Source organism: Schistocerca gregaria, chromosome 1 (genome assembly GCF_023897955.1).
Source record: "Schistocerca gregaria isolate iqSchGreg1 chromosome 1, iqSchGreg1.2, whole genome shotgun sequence".
In the NCBI taxonomy this organism is placed as follows: domain Eukaryota; kingdom Metazoa; phylum Arthropoda; class Insecta; order Orthoptera; family Acrididae; genus Schistocerca; species Schistocerca gregaria.
In genome coordinates this window covers 271,441,261-271,458,255 of record NC_064920.1, presented here as the reverse complement: position 1 = coordinate 271,458,255, position 16,995 = coordinate 271,441,261, and the positions used below count along the sequence as shown (strand labels likewise).

At 41.9% G+C, this 16,995-nt stretch overlaps 1 protein-coding gene across 1 annotated transcript in view; it reads right to left on the bottom strand.

Moving 5' to 3' along the window:
• Positions 1-15,487, bottom strand: part of LOC126340500 (uncharacterized) — a 358,769-nt gene extending 343,282 nt beyond the window's left edge. The window contains exon 1 of the mRNA XM_050001695.1: positions 15,352-15,487. The gene's annotated coding sequence lies outside the window, so the exon portion shown is untranslated. The remainder of the gene's footprint in view (positions 1-15,351) is intronic.
• Between the last annotated feature and the right edge of the window lie 1,508 nt (positions 15,488-16,995).

Below are 16,995 nucleotides of genomic sequence, written 5' to 3'. Positions count from 1 at the left end.
CGCGCTGAAGTGATTCGTGCGGTCATCCATAAGTACAGTCCTACTGTGTCTTTTAGAGGGCTGCCTTTGTCTGTATATAACCTGTAGAGTTCGTATGGTGTTATCAACAACATCACATTTATGCCCGTTGCTGTGGTACGATGTTTTTTGTGGCTCTGGAAATATGCTATTTACAGTGGAGATTTGGGTTAAGAAATCAGACGATTTTTATAGAGTTTCTGACAACTCACTTTGAAATTTCAAATGACTACAACCATATCTCACTCCCTTCTGTAGCAGACAGTAAACGAAAGCAAGGAGAAATTGGGAGAAGAAGATAAATATATGGTAGAAAAAATAAAAGCTTTAATATTTGTCAGTAAGAGAGATAGTAAACGCTTGGAAGACCAGTTAAATGAAATGGGTAGTCATTAGAGTAATCGTGAACATCGACAGAAGTAAAGCAAGAGCAATGGAATGCAGCCGCATTACACGAAACGATTCTGAGGGTACTGAATTAGGCACTAAACATAGATCACTTTTGTTGTTCGGGAAGCAAAATAACTGACAATAGCAGAAGTAAATGGTATATAAAATGCATATTTTCAGTAAAAACAAAATATTTTCATAAAACAAGAAATATTGTAACAAACATATAAATTTAAGTGTTAGCTCATCTTTTCTGACTTTCTTTGTACTCTAGCCTTCTATTGAAGTGAAATGTGGTCGATGAAAAGTATACACGAAAGAGAAAATACGAGGGTGTGATGAAACGTAATGCCTATGAATTTTTTATGTGAAAACTCTCAAAGCTTTTTACATAAAGCTAACGTTATTAACATTCTACTTCTTTAAGCTTCATGTCTATGTATTTGAAACTCTCTGCCGTTAAAGGGCTACTAATTGTAGTGTATAACATAGTGGAGTGTAATGTAAGTGAGAGCCGCTGTGGCCGAGCGGTTCTAGGCTCTTCAGTCCGGAACTGCGCTGCTGCTACAGTCGCAGGTTCGAATACCGCCTCGGTCATGGATGTGTGTGATGTCCTTAGGTTGGTTAGGTTTAAGTAGTTCTAGCTCTAGGGGACTGATGACCTCAGATGTTAAGTCCCATAGTGCTTAGAGCCATTTGAACCATTTGTAGCCGGCCGCGGTGGTCTCGCGGTTCTAGGCGCTCAGTCCGGAACCGCGCGACTGCTACGGTCGCAGGTTCGAATCCTGCCTCGGGCATGGATGTGTGTGATGTCCTTAGGTTAGTTAGGTTTAATTAGTTCTAAGTTCTAGGTGACTGATGACCACAGATGTTAAGTCGCATAGTGCTCAGAGCCATTTGAACCATTTTTTTGAACCATTTGTAAGGTAAGTATATCGGTGTGTGAGGAACAGTGTCCTGTAATCGAGTTTTGAATTGGAAGACTTCGTCCACACATGGGGCACCCTCTCCAGCAACATGACAATGTCAGACCCCACACGAGCGCTGCGAGATCTGCAAACAACAGTCTCCCTGTCGTCGATAATTCTCCATAAAGTCCAGGAGGGTCCCGTCCGACTTTCATCTGTTTCCAGAACTTGAAGAAAACCTTCGAAGATTTCACTTTGACAGTAACGAAGCGGTGCAACCAGAGGTGAGGTTGTGGCTCCGTTGACAAAGTCAAACATACTACAGTGATGGTATCAATAAACTGGTCTCTCGTTGAGAGAAATATGTTCATCGCCAGGGTGGCCACGTTGAAAAACCAGTATGTAGATGTGAAGAATAAAGATGGGGAATGTTAGTAAAGTTTGTTTTGTTGATGTATCTAGTGAAGACTACTGAATAGATTTTGAGAAAAGCGAGAGTACATTACAATTTGACTATAATGAGGATTCGGTACATGGGTCCAATCCTGAGGCACCAAGGAATAGTTATAGTTAATTTAGTTAGGGAGGAAAGTATTTGGGGGGTGGAGGGGGAGAGGTAAATTTTGTAGAGGGAGACGAAAGGTTCACTACAGAAGGCAAGTTTATGTAGATGGAATTGTCAATAGTTGTACAGAAATGAAGACGCTTGCACAAGATAGACTAATGTGGAAAGCTGCATTGAACTAGTCTTTGGAATGAAGTCCTAACAACAACATTAATGAGTAATTACACTCAAATTGCGCCTTACATATTTTTGAATTTCAGTGCACCGTTCATAGTATGCATGTTATCCTCCATATAGAATCAGCCGTGGTTTGTAAACCAATAGTACGGAGAAGAAAAGTAATCAGTTCTAGGGCTACAACGAACGAGCTGCAAGAAAACTAAAAATATACGTCTTTGATCCTGAAAATCTCCGTCACTTTTAGAACAGTGACTTGCACATTGTGAAGTCAGATGCCATGTGTCGAGTGTTCCTTTGCCACACAGCGTAATTCGGCTGCTGCTGCGGTATGCAAGTACTGTAATCAGAGGAATGAAAATTCGCGTGTGTTGTGCTCTACTGATGCCCGACGTTCAGCCTGCAGTTACAGAGAACTCATAAGGAAACCAAGCACTAGATTCGCCAGCAAACTTCCGCCGTCCGTGGAGAACCGCACACCGTTAGCCGATAGGACGAGCTCCTTCGTTAATTAGCCCTCTGATCACACGTGGATCTACCTCCCTACATGCGACAATCCATTACCGTAATTCTTCCCCACAGCCTTCTGTAATACATCAAGCGCCATTGACCTATCGAGCAGAAGAGTGCCTCAGCGATGTCCTCCCCCCCCCCCCCCCCTTATATTCTCTCTCTCTCTCCCTCTTCCTCTCCCTCTCCCCCTTCCTCTCTCTCTCTCTCGCTCTCTTTCACTCTCTCTTATACACCCCCCCCCCCCCCCCCCCCCCACACACACCAATCCATGAGCTCTGGCGCGACACCGTATTGCACAATCATAGGTAGAAGTCGGGAGACTTTGACATGTAAACCGAAATGATATGAGGCTCATACAATGTAGGCTTTCAAGGCATGTATCTGAGATATTGCGGATACTTGATTTACATGCTAAGACCGTGGTCCAAGACACAGCTCCCTGCCTAACGTCTACTACGTTTAATGTCTAATCCAACTGCCTCATCATCGCCTATAATTCAATTAAATGTCATTACTGTTATTTTCCTTTTGTCAATATTCTCCTTAACTGAATGAGATTTTCACTGTGCAGCGGAGTGTACGCTGATATGAAACTTCCTGGCAGATTAAAACTGTGTGCCCGACCGAGACTCGAACTCGGGACCTTTGCCTTTCGCGGGCAAGTGCTCTACCAACTGAGCTACCGAAGCACGACTCAGGTCCGGTACTCACAGCTTTACTTCTGCCAGTATCCGTCTCCTACCTTCCAAACTTTACAGAAGCTCTTCTGCGAACCTTGCAGAACTAGCACTCCTGAAAGAAAGGATACTGCGGAGACATGGCTTAGCCACAGCCACAGCCCGCGAAAGGCAAAGGTCCCGAGTTCGAGTCTCGGTCGAGCACACAGTTTTAATCTGCCAGGAAGTTTCATATCAGCGCACACTCCGCTGCAGAGTGAAAATCTCATTCTGGAAACATCCCCCAGGCTGTGGCTAAGCCATGTCTCCGCAGTAGTTACTACTAACAGTAGTTTAGTTAGTAAAGGGGGACCAGTTTCAGTACTGGTGAAAGGAGGACAAATTTGGAAGAAAACAATTACAGTTTCGTGAGACGGAGAACATTGTTACTTTATTCGGAGATGAGAGTCGAGCTTGGAACATTCTAGAAGATGTTTAAGGCACCTTTGCTACCACAAATTAATATAGTTCAGGTAGAAGACTTTATTTTTAGGAAAACATGACAGAAGAAGAAGAAGTGTTGCCAGCCGGGGTGGCCGAGCGGTTCTAGGCGCTGCAGTCTGGAACCGCGCGACCGCTACGGTCGCAGGTTCGAATCCTGCCTCGGGCATGTATGTGTGTGATGTCCTTAGGTTAGTTAGATTTAAGTAGTTCTAAGTTCTAAGGGACTGATGACATCAGAAGTTAAGTCCCATAGTGCTCAGAGCCATTTGAACCAATCTGAAGATGTGTTGAAATCGTCGAAGAAGAAAGAATAAATCGCAGGCGAGAAGATTTTAGAAGATCAGCACAGAAGCAACAGCAAGAAGCACCCAAAATATGTCAAACACACAATAGAGCGGAATAATCACATCCGTAGGACGTAAATCTACCGTGACCTCTTCCAGCAAGAAACAGAATTATTTTTGTGTTTTTTGACAGCAAAGCGTGACATTTTGACGTTCTGTGGCCTTACAAGTGGAACTCAGCCTACAGTTTTCTGTTCATCGAACTCTGAATTGTTTTGCTTACAACTATTTAACAGTTAAAGGGTAAGAGTGCGATCAATTAATTCTGAGTGAATTAATAAACCGGCAGTTTGCTATATTAGTACACAGTTCAGCAACTGTCATTGACGGAAATACTAAATCAGTGCCCGCTAATTTTACAAATCCGGCAAATTCCATCACTTACCTCTTTGAAACTGTTTAAAGTTTTATTTACAGTATAAACGTAGCACCGGAGACGATGTGTGATTTTATTTGGATTTCATTATTAACTTACCTAATTGACGAGATCACAAGACCCATTTTGCAGCGGTGGAGCGGTGGCTCCATGGAATTTCATTACAAGGTATATGAACAATTATTAGACAACTTCATTATTAATTTACCTTATTAACGAGATCACAATAGCCGGTTTGCTGCAACTTAGCAATAACCGAGAAAGGGTGGAGCACTGGCTCCATAGAACCACCATTAGACAATATTAGTGATGCAGCAGTCAACTATCACGTTACGTTTTAAAACAACACACTGTAACTGCAAGTTTCACCTGTTAGCAATGTGTCTAATTGAATGAATCCAGTCTTCGTTACCTTTTGTTCACATGCTATTGATAATATTTATTGAATGGTAAATTTTGACTTGGAGTGATAGATATACCAATGACCTTTCAACGTTATGATTATATTTTAGACATTCCTTTTATCATTTTGCTATTCAGAAACTCATGGCACTATACTTTTTTTACCATGTAAGTTACACCTTATGATGCGACTTTAGGCAGCGAAACCGGTTGTATTTCAATGAACAATAATTTAATCTGCTGTTAGCGGAATTCTTCCTAACGTCACACAGAGTAATAGACAAAAACTCATGTAAGGCAAGAAAACGTAACTAAAATGAAAATATATACGGGATGAACAGTAGTGCACGTCAACCACAAAATATCATAAAATAACATAGTTCGCTCCCGTGATACCTAGAAAGAATGAAAGCTAAGATGAAGAAACAGGCAGGTACAGTACTAATAAACTCCACTCACCATGAGTAACAATATCTGATGAGATAACGGGTCCTCATATACCGAAAAAGTGATCAAAAACCGACCGCCGGCCGGGGTGGCCGAGCGGTTCTAGGCGCTACAGTCTGGAACCGCGCGACCGCTACGGTCGCAGGTTCGAATCCTGCCTCGGGCATGGGTGTGTGTGATTTCCTTAAGTTAGTTAGGTTTAAGCAATTCTGAGTTCAAGGGGACTGATGACCTCAGCAGTCCCATAGTGCTCAGAGCCATTTGAACCAAAAACCGACCTATATGATCATCTATGGTATTAAGTAAAATTAAGGAGTCCCCGGTACAATAAATGGTTTGTCCCAGTTTCGTTTTGAGTGCTGTATTTAAAGAAAGAAAATGAAATTATTTTATTTTGTCTTTCTCATCCTTTTACTGAATTTGAAATAAAACTCGATTCCTGTAAAGCGCATCACACTAGTCTAGATTGTATCCTTTTTTTAATGATGTTACGTCGGTTTTAACACATTGTAACGGATCACCCACCTTTCGCATCAGCCTAGTCATCGTTCTAGATCTCTAGTTACCTGCGGATGTGTATGCGCGCTGCACATGAACGTTCTCTCCAAGTCCCTAAGTGGCGTATCTGCAGCTCCGTACTCACACGCAGCCTGTTAGTATACGTCCAGTGCGCTCCCTATCGGTGGGAAGCGCAGCCTCTTGCCATCTGGCTTCACAATGCGTTACTTTCTGACTTCATGTATGTTTCGTGCTAACCTTAAAATAGTGTTATACAGGTTTTTTTTTAACATGAACTAAATTATACGCCTAAGATCGAATAACTGGGCTTTTTATCAAGATTTTTTTCAATCCTCTTTAGGTAAAAGATGGATCGTGGGGTGCTTAATTTTACTTAACCCCATAGATGATAAAATATGTTCGGTTTTTGATCATTTTTTCGGTATATAGGGATCCATTAACTCGCCAGATACTATTACTGATGGTGAGTGGAATTTATTAGTATTTTACCTACCGGGTAATTTTTTATTAGGAATTTCTTCTTTTTTAGCTTTCCTTCTTTCTAGGTATTATGGGAGCGTTATAAATTATTTTTTGTTATTTAACGGTTGATGTCCGCTACTTAGCAAAAATCGCTGACTATGAACGTTGGGTCACCCCGTTCTCTTTACTCGATCGGATCATGACCTGATTTTGTGTTCATCCTGTACACTTTTTCATTATAGTTACGTTTTCTTGTCTTATGTGAGCTTTTGGCCATTACATTTGTACAGACTGCATCTGCTCGCAACTAAAATACTGCAAAACCGGTCGTGCTTAAAAATAAAGGACTTACAGCAGAAGTGGTCTTATTTTCAAAATGTTATATCCAGGTTGTGTATGCCCTAACTATGAAGTCTGCTGCATACAAATAGTATTCATCGAAATTCAATGACCTTTTTCAAGACAACGAATCACAGCAATGTACCTCATTTTCAATCGACAAAAGTTATTTGCTGCCGTGCATTTTCCAATGGTATTCTCCCAATAAATTGTTTCTAAACGTTTTGTCTAATTTTTCTCCGCTGTCCTGCAAAGATAAAATCTTTATTGCAAGTACTCCACGTTCGATTGGCACGTTAATCGACGCATAGAATAAAATTTCTTCGAATCAGCAAAATTCATGCCGTATTTGCAAACTCATTACTCCAAGTTAATAAAGACACATGTGATAAATGATGTGGCAGCGATATCATTATAATTAACCGAAAATGTTACGAATTTACGCTTCAATCTTATACGCAGAATACTGTATTGAATATTTCGCAAAACAAAAGTCTCTGATACGAGTGAGGGTACTCGAAGGAGATGATCACGAAAGAGGAACAGTGCTAAGAGTGACGAAGCAGAAATCTTCGGTGGCTTTGCTGCGTCAGCCTTCCAGCGTCTGAATGACGCTTTCGTGGGAACTGTGCCATAAACATCGGCACGAGCGGAATGGGCGTCGTAAACAAACAAGTCCATTCTTCTCCCTTGAGAATCAATTCCCCCATGAGCACGAAGTTAACGTTAAGTGCACCTCTAGATAGAATAGATAATGAACGTAATCACCAGGAAAACACAGGGTGTTTTGTTTCAACAAAATTCATTCGCATTCCGCTCGAGTATATCTTCTCTGTGGACGAAGATAGACATTTGAAGTGAAATTTAACTGACCCATAAGACTAATGAGGTTTTATTTTCAATACAACCAACCAGTTTTAGAAGTGTATGTATTTTACATAGACACACATACAACCTTGCAATACTTTATAGAATTACATTTAGGATAAAAGTTTTATTTACCTCTCACATATGTTCAGTGTACCCTCCAACGGATACACAACAAACATTCAGATAATAGTCGAATTCTCTGGATACTTTTGCACAGAGACAGTCACGTCCAAGCCATTGTTAAGGGTAAATATGCTGTTACTGAAATGCATGAATAGGGCAATCATATTAACGAGTAGCTCACAACTGGCACCAAGATGAATCTTTGAATTTGGATGCCTAAGTTAATATTTATTCCAGCTTCTATTTTCATCCACGTAGAAGATGTAAACCTTGTGAAATCGGATAAATCTTCTTTTTTAATACCTCGTATACAACTAGATGAGTGTGCTGATAAAGCGCACGGTGAGAGAAAAGCATTATTCGTAGGCGAGGTTGTAGTTACAGTAGTACGTGACTAAATTCTGATCTCTGTTGTTCTGTCGGTTTAAAGGGATTTACAGGTTTGTCGTTGTCGTAACCTGATTTGTAAAGCAGGCTTATACAGGGTGCTCACAATTAATATTTCGCCAATTTTCCTAGTACAGACGGTAAATTATTTACCGTATGGGTACCCAACTGTATAGGGGTGATGTTCAGACTGTGTTCTGAAAGATTTGCGTTCTCACCAGTGTTAGTATTATAACTTGCCGCTAGGCGCCAATAGTGGTATAGAGACGTAGGGTTGGAAAACAAGCATCAGCGAGCATTACAGTTGCAAACAGTCACAGTGGATCTGGACAAGGTGAGCAGGGCTTTACCTGTAATGCTGTTTTATCAAAGCAACAGCAATAGTGTCACTGCTATTCGCGAGTATCGACGAGTTACAGGAAAATGAAGAGGTCCTCTTTCCGTACACGGACGAAGAACATGATTCGGAAGTTAGAATTAACCGGCGATTTGACAACTACTTCTGGTACAGTATGACGTTCAGGTGCAATACAAACTGTTGAAGAGGTCACTGTTTCCATTGCTGAAAATGCTGGAGGCAATGTGCGATCTTCAAGCAGTGTCACGACAGCTGAGCCTTCCATGGTTCATCCTTCGAAAAGTGGTGTGAACAGTTGTGAAATGATATCTATAATGTGGTTCCAGGCCATCAAAGTGAGCAATATTTGTTGCCTGGAACGTAAACATGGCACGCAATTAACAAATATTATCCTCTTATTTGGAAATTAAAAAGCGTATTTTTCTATTTCTCACGTCCTTAGAAATGTTTTCATTGTCCCACTATTACTCGTTTTTTATGGGGGCTCTGTCAAGTAGCGCAAATTTAATTATAACCACGCATTATAACGAAAAACATTATTACGATTTAACGTCCGGTTGAAGAGGAAGCAATTAGAGATGGAGCATGGTTGCCTTTAAGCTCTTCTTCTATACCTTCAGGACAAGTAGTCAGTTCTTAAAATGGTCCTAACTTCTCTCTGTCTTTATCCTTCCAGATGCTAAATAGATTTCACTGTACTGTTACAGACAATGTCTCAGTACACACTCTCGCTGATCAACATTTAACTCAAAGGGCCACGCCCTCCCACCAGATTCGATTTCATGTAGTGTGTTTTCGATCAGAACGACTGCATATATGGAATTATCCATGGACTCTTTTTTCTCTTATTACCTATCATGGATTATTAATGCTGCACATGGTACACCACCAATCACAAAATATTGAAAACAATGAAATATATATACAGGTATGAAAAACTACTATACGATATACTGTAGAATTGACTACAAGTATTACACGATCTCCTGTAGAATTGACTACACTGTAGCTAACTCTTCGTTTCTGTAAGTGAAAATACACATAACTGCATCAGTTACGTTCTAAGCGGTTGTTAACTTCCATCAACACTAGCTGACACAATTCCTTTATATTGTTTAATGGTCAGTTGTAGGCGCAAGAGAAACTTATGTGCTGCGAACGTATTAAGTACACTGTGGAATATTGTTGGTTATTTTCTTCACACTCATCTTTGCAAGTGGTACACTTAAATATAACATTTTCTACGGAGGTAACGTCAAGCAACACAAAGATAACTGCACTAATGTCTGCAACAAACATTCCCATATTATCCATGTTAGCCACTGACAACGACGAATACGTATATTAACTCCAACAGAAGTTGAAACGGAGCGTAACGAATTAGAACCACATGTTAGTAAATTTCTCCTTATTAGGCCAATAGAGAACAGTCTAATATTGTAGGAGATTTTTTTTAATATTTCGCTCTTTTTCTAAGAATAATAAAGTGATATTCGAAGACACCTGTTATGCGGTATGTCAAAACCCTCATTAAAGCGTTTGCCTAACTAAGGACTAAGTGTAACCTCTGACTGCAGTCTTGGTTTTATTTTCGTATCTTCTTCAGAAACTATTTTTGTCAGAAAAGTTGTTCGGAGGAATGTACACTACTTATTAAGTCAGTGTTTTGACAGAGTCTGTAGCAATAAGAAGTAATGGAACGTGTGCTAGGACATCCTAACATGTTATTAGTTCTAGCTTAACACATAAGCAGTTTAATTCTACGTATTACAGAAATGTTAATGAATTATTGTTTATTTTAGTTGCAGGTGCTGATATACAGCTAAATCACGGGTAATGAGTCCCTCTTACAGTGTGGAGAAACGGATTGTAATGTGCACTCGGGTTCACGAACGACATCATGCAAGAAAATCAATGAGAAATATTCAGCATGATTTCACATTAAGGTTCCAGGAACCTTCCCCAACTAAAACGACAACTTTAGGTGGCAGAAAATGTTCTTTGCCACCGGTTGCATAAAAGATAAGCTCCGCTCAGGACGACCACTAATACGTCTTACGTTTGAGGAGGCTTCTACGTCTGTCGAATGTTCGCCAAAAACGTCCTTTAGTGTGCTGTCACAGTTACTGGGAGCTCCATCCTCCGCAATAGACAAACCCATTAAGAATGATTTGAAGTTAAAGGCATTTAAATCTTCGTTTGTAAACTACTGAGTGACAATGGCATGCAAAAACATCATGAGGCTTGTGAGCGAATGCACGATATCTTTACAACTCTTCTTTCAAGGAGGAAACAGTTTTTCTTGGACTAGAGTGCAAATATCGCAGTGAAAAAGAGAGAATCATTTACTTCTGAAATAAAGAAAACGCACATTTTTATGGAAAACTTGAATACAAGGCACCAGATGGACATGATCTGCGCTGCCCACTTGGTACATTCGTTCTTCCTGTACGGTGCTGTGAATCACATTGCGTGATCGGTTTATTCTGCACATCTGTAAGATCGCGAACTGCTCGGCAGCGTATGGTTCCAGAAGGATGGCGCACCAGCCCATCATGCTATTGCTGTTAGTGAAGATCGCAGTGAAGTATTTCCTGGTAAATGGACAGGGCTTGGTTCTGTCCAAACGCCTACAACTTCGGAGTGGCTACCCTGAGCTATCATCTTGCGTCAATGCATTATGATGGATTATTGAACGGAAGGTTGCTGCCACAAGTTGCGAAACAGTTGACGAACTTAAGGATGCTGTTCGACGTTCATAGCCATGTTGAGAACTTCACGTCGTACATGGAGGAAAATCAGACTCTGTTACACTACTGGCTATTAAAATTGCTACACAAAGAAGAAATGCCGATGATAAACGGGTATTCATTGGACAAATACATTATTCTAGAACTGACATGTGATTACATTTTCACGCAATTTGGGTGCATAGATCCTGGGAAATCAGTACCCAGAACAACCACCTCTGGCCGTAATAACGGCCTTGATAGGCCTGGGCATTGCGTGAAACAGTGCTTGGATGGCGTGTAAAGGTACAGCTGCCCATGCAGCTTCAACACGATACCACAGTTCATCAAGAGTAGTGGCTGGTGTATTGTGACGAGCCAGTTGCTCGCCCACCATTGACCAGACGTTTTCAATTGGTGAGAGATTTGGAGAATGTGCTGGCCAGCGCACAGGTCGAATATTTTCTGTATCCAGAAAGGCCCGTACGGGACCTGCAACATGCGGTCGTGCATTATCCTGCTGAAATGTAGGGTTTCGCAGGGATCGAATGAAGGGTACAGCCACGGGTCGTAACACATCTGAAATGTAACGTCCACTGTTCAACGTGGCGTCAATGCGAACAAGAGGTGACGGAGTCGTGTAACCAATGGCACCCCATACCATCACGCAGGGTGATACGCCAGTATGGCGATGACGAATACACGCTTGCAATGTGCGTTCACCGTGATGTCGCCAAACACGGATGCCACCACCGTGATGTAAACAGAACCTGTATTCATCCGAAAAAGTGACGTTTTGCCATTCGTGTACCCAGGTTCGTCGTTGAGTACACCATCGCAGGCGCTCCTGTCTGTGATGCAGCGTCAAGGGTAACCGCAGCCGTGGTCTCCAAGCTGACAGTCCATGCTGCTGCAAACGTCATCGAACTGTTCGTGCAGATCGTTGCTGTCTTGCACACGTTCCCATCTGCTGACTCAGGGATTGAGACGTGGCTGCACGATCTGTTACAGCCATGCGGATAAGATGCTTGTCATCTCGACTGTTAGTGATACGAGGCCGTTGGAATCCAGCACAGCCTTCCGTATTACTCTCCTGAACCCATCGATTCCATATTCTGCTAACAATGATTGAATCTCGACCAACGCGAGCAACAATGCCGCGATACTATAAACCGCAATCGTGGTATGCTACAAACGACACTTATCAAAGTCGGAAACATGATGGTACGCATTTCTCCTCCTTACACGAGGCATTACAACAACGTTTGAACTGCGTATGAGAAACTTTCCTCATGTCAGCACGTTGTAGGAGTCGCCACTGGCGCTAACCTTGTGTGAATGCTCTGAAAAGCTAATTATTTGCACATCACAGCGTCTTCTTCCTGTCGGTAAATTTCGAGTCTGTAGCTCGTCTTCTTCGTGGTGTAGCAATTTTAATGTCTAGTGTATAAAAACGATGGCGTTTACACAAACACTCTGAAATAAATGATAAAGAGTAATCACACTACCTGAAAGTTGTCCTCTGCCATTATCCCAAATTAAAACAATGCGACGATCTATGAACATATGGACACACGATAGGGGGTAGGACGACTTCGTTATCGCTCTGTAGATTTTATTACAAGGTCAGTGGGATGAACCGCATCTCACACTGCTGTTTACGTTGGCTTAAAGTGATTAGTGATATTCGTACTTGCGTTAACAGTAGGTGTTAAGAGGCTGTTCAAAGGAATTTGTCAGATTGCGATTCCTTAATTATCAGGAACTGTAGCAGAGCAGATACCCAACACGAAACAGCCCGAATTGGAGACTATACCCCCGAGTTCATTAATGAAAAGACAGACAAACAAAGCTGTGGTTTCGAGAAGGAGATCTTTTTCCTCTCTAGTGTGAGCCGCTTTGTGTCAAAGCGCTATTTCCTCCCGAGAAGGCGTGAGGGAAATCAGGTCACGGACGGCCGAGTTTGTAGCTGCTTCTCTAGTCGCTAAGTGGAAGCTTAGCCGGACAACTCCTGAGCTCTTTCACTGGCGATTCATGTCATCAGGGAGTAGGCAGTGACCTAACGTAGCCAACGCTAGTTTCTAGTAGATGCAAAATTCTTTATTGCGTATGTCGAGATTTTGATGTTGACAGATATTACATTACAGTGTATGAAATGATCACCGGTGACCAAACGCAGTGTACAACATGATGCTTTGCTAAAAAGTCATAATAACTTTGCTTCACCGTTACAAATAGCATGCTCCTACAAGTCGTGGGTCTAGTTAAAGCAGAAGAATACGAAACGAAATTTACTGTTAATCTAATTATTGCACTTGTTTATGTTACGACGCAGACATTATACATTCTAAAATGTGTGATTGCCTACCAGATTCACATTTGCTTCTCCCGTGAGAGATGAACCTGAAAGTCTCAAATGATAACGTAAAACAAATAAACAACAAAATATACGCAGCGGAATACATATTTCACGATATTCTCCATTATTTTCGAAGGGGAACTCTATTTGCGAGTCTGTAACTGATAAAGTATTTGTTTTGGAATAAGAAGCTTCATAGCCACACTTTCCGTTTATGATTTACGTTTGATTACTTCGCGACTGTTTCCGGTGTCGCAGACGCATTTGCACGTGCCTGAGAATGAAACTGTAATCCCGAACTATTCGCAAAAAAAGAACATAAGATAAATAGAACATATTACTTCAAAACGATGAATACATATTGCCGATCTCTTAGTACGTGACAGCTCTACTAGTATCTATCACTGTTTAAGGTATTACCCTACTTTTTCTCTAAAGAAAGCATTTTCGGTTTATTATTCCGGTAAATTGTTCTTCCAGGTACATAGAGCTGTCCCAGAAAACTTGTCTAACAAAGTCACACGAAATGAAACTATGAATCCTTAAATGCATGATTTTTTATTCGAAGCTGTGAAAATTACCACGTTTAGTTTATAGTGCCTACATTACGAAAAAAATATTGAAATAATTTTTTTAATAAATGTAACAAAGTATTGTTGTTGACAATCGCCACAAACACGAAAATAGACCTAATTTAAAAAATTTATCGTAAAGACACTCGAATTAACTGTCTACACCATATCTACTTACGTTTTAAAAGTAAAAAAGTAATTTTCAAATCCCCAAATCAGTGCACAAACACCAAGAAAACGTCTCTACTTCCCGCCAAAACACACGCGCGGCAGTACATCCACGCAGCTGATCGTCGAACTGGTTCAGTTCATCCTGCCATTTACGATCGCTATGAAGAACTACTAGCAGCTTAGAAGCTGCAGTAGAGTGTATACACTTAACTACATAACGAATTTGTTTGCAAAATAGGATACATCGAAGAAATGAAGTCTGTAGCTGCTCAGCTACACTATGCATTAAAGGGTTAAGCTATAGTTTTAATCACACAAGATACTGCGGAAGAAAATATTTAAAACTGAATGTTAGAAATTCTTCTTCGTATATTATAATTGTAAGCAAAATAAGTGTTAATCTTAATTTTTAGACTAGCTTCCTTTACAGTTTTCTCTGTAAAGTGACATTTCCTTCTCTATAAATTGAATTTACAACAAAACGGATTCTGTTGACCATCAGTAAATTGGTTCACTTCTGTTGCTGATACAAGCGAATCATTTGCCATTTTAGACACAAGAAATACAGCAGTTAAATTTTTGCACGTGACTCCAATATCGTATTCAGCCCTAAAAGAAATTGACGCCGGTACAAAAGAAGTAAGCAAAGCGTTTCCCGCCTCGAGAAAATACTAAGAGTTCAAAGACTCTGTGTATGGTGTAGTACTGTGCGTTTCACATTAATTATTTTCCATTAGTATACTACAATCATATGATAAGTAATGTAATGAAATGTATTACATATAGCCAGCGCTGTAGGAGTCATGTAAGTGTTAAGTGAGCACGGAGAAATAGCTAATGGGGTTTTGATGATCCTATTCATTACTGTTCCATATACAACAGCCGAACAGTGACGAGTGGTTTACCTAACAAAATTTGAGGTTGCAAAAATAAAACGTACCAGTAGGTTCGATTTGCTGAGGTTTTTGGTTCTACTAATGCACTTCTGAAAAGCTTCGGGAGAAAAAGAAAACGACAGAATTTTATGTCCACGACCAAAATGTAGAACTTTTAGAAATAAATCGTAAATGGAATTCGGAGAATTTTCCTACCTAAACTATTGAAATTCCGTGTATGGGCTGTACGTAGAACGGGAAGATGGCAGGAGCAGGCGTACACCGACCTGTGGGCGAAGACGAGCTCGCCCCAGTCGCAGCAGCCGGGCGGCAGCGGCAACTTCTCGCGTGGCCGGCGACGCACGACTGACACGACGCCGCCGCCGACGCCGCCGCCGCCGCCGGACGCCGGCGCAGCCCGCGGACGCCAGGCGCCGCCGCCGGCACCGGCGCGCTTCGTTCTGATTGGTCGAAGCATGCTCCCTCTGCCGCCAGCAGCAGGTGTCTGCCCGGAGCTGGTTAACGCGGCGGCAGTCTCGCACCGACTGCCCTACGTGGTCCCCGCCACTTCATAAGCAGCTTTGGCAATTCATATATCGATTATCTTCCAGATACCTACGTTAGTTTACATCCACAGATATGCACACCCAAAATAAGTCTGACAGTTTGTCACACGTTACACCACACTCTCCTACTCTCCATTCGAACATTCCTCGGAGCCGACCGGCCGCCGTGACATCCTGAACGATAGGCGACAATGGATGCCTCTATCGTCGTCAGTTTTCGTGACCAGAGCCGCTGCTTCTCAGACAAGCTCCTCAGTTAGCCTCTCCAGCGCTGAGTGCACCCCGCAAGCCAACAGCACTTGCCAGACCCATAGAGTCACCCATCCAAACCCGACAGCGCTTAACATCGGTGGTCTGACGGGAACTGGTGTTACCACTGCGGCAGGACCGTTGGCCTTCAGACCTTATTAGTGACTAACATTTGTTTCGGCCACAAAAGAAGAAGAATGTGTCCACAAATACGGAGCTGGGTTCGATTCCATATGGCACGTGTGTGGCAGCGTCTGTGTTTATTTAAAAAAAAAATGGTTCAAATGGCTCTGAGCACTATGGGACTTAACATCAGTGGTCACCGGCCCCGTAGAACTTAGAACTACTTAAACTTAAGTAACCTAAGGACATCACAGATATCGATGCCCGAGGCAGGATTCGTACCTGCGAGGGTAGCGGTCACGCGGTTCCAGACTGAACCACACGGCCACATATGCCGGCTGTGTTTATTAGAATTAAGAAATGTACGGCAGTCCGGCGCTAATAATTGTGATGTTGGTATGTGAGAAACTGGAAGTCGACCTGAGGTTAGTAAAAAATTGTAGAGCAAGTAGTCTTGTTTATATAAAAACACTATTTTTCGTAAACTGGTGGCCGGTTTCGACCTGATGCGCATCATCTTCAGACGTCCAATGACGACGTGTGAAGACGATGGCACGGAACAGGAACTGTGAATGCCACACTCTGAACAGTGGCGTCTCCGCAGGTCATCACCTGAATATGGTCCGAAGGTCCACACTTCGTCGAAACCGTTCACTACTTGTGAATAAAAGCGCCTTTATAGGTCAAGACTTTTCTACATAATATTTTATTGTTCATTTATATCGCTGCTGCTCCCAGTTTGTGTACAAATATGTTTACGTTACATTTGACGGACATGTGGCCACCCACCTCAATGAAAATGAACGTGGCATTCCAGTTGTGTCCCCGTATATGAAATACAGAGAAAATTTTGTGCCAGCAGTAGTCGTCTCGTGGTACTTTGCTCAAGGAGCAGATGGCAACGAAAAACTCTAATGTTTGGGAACCTTTTAACAGCTCCCTTCTGCTCGGCCGGTGCCACCAGATACCAGCAGGCATAGAGAACCCCACCCC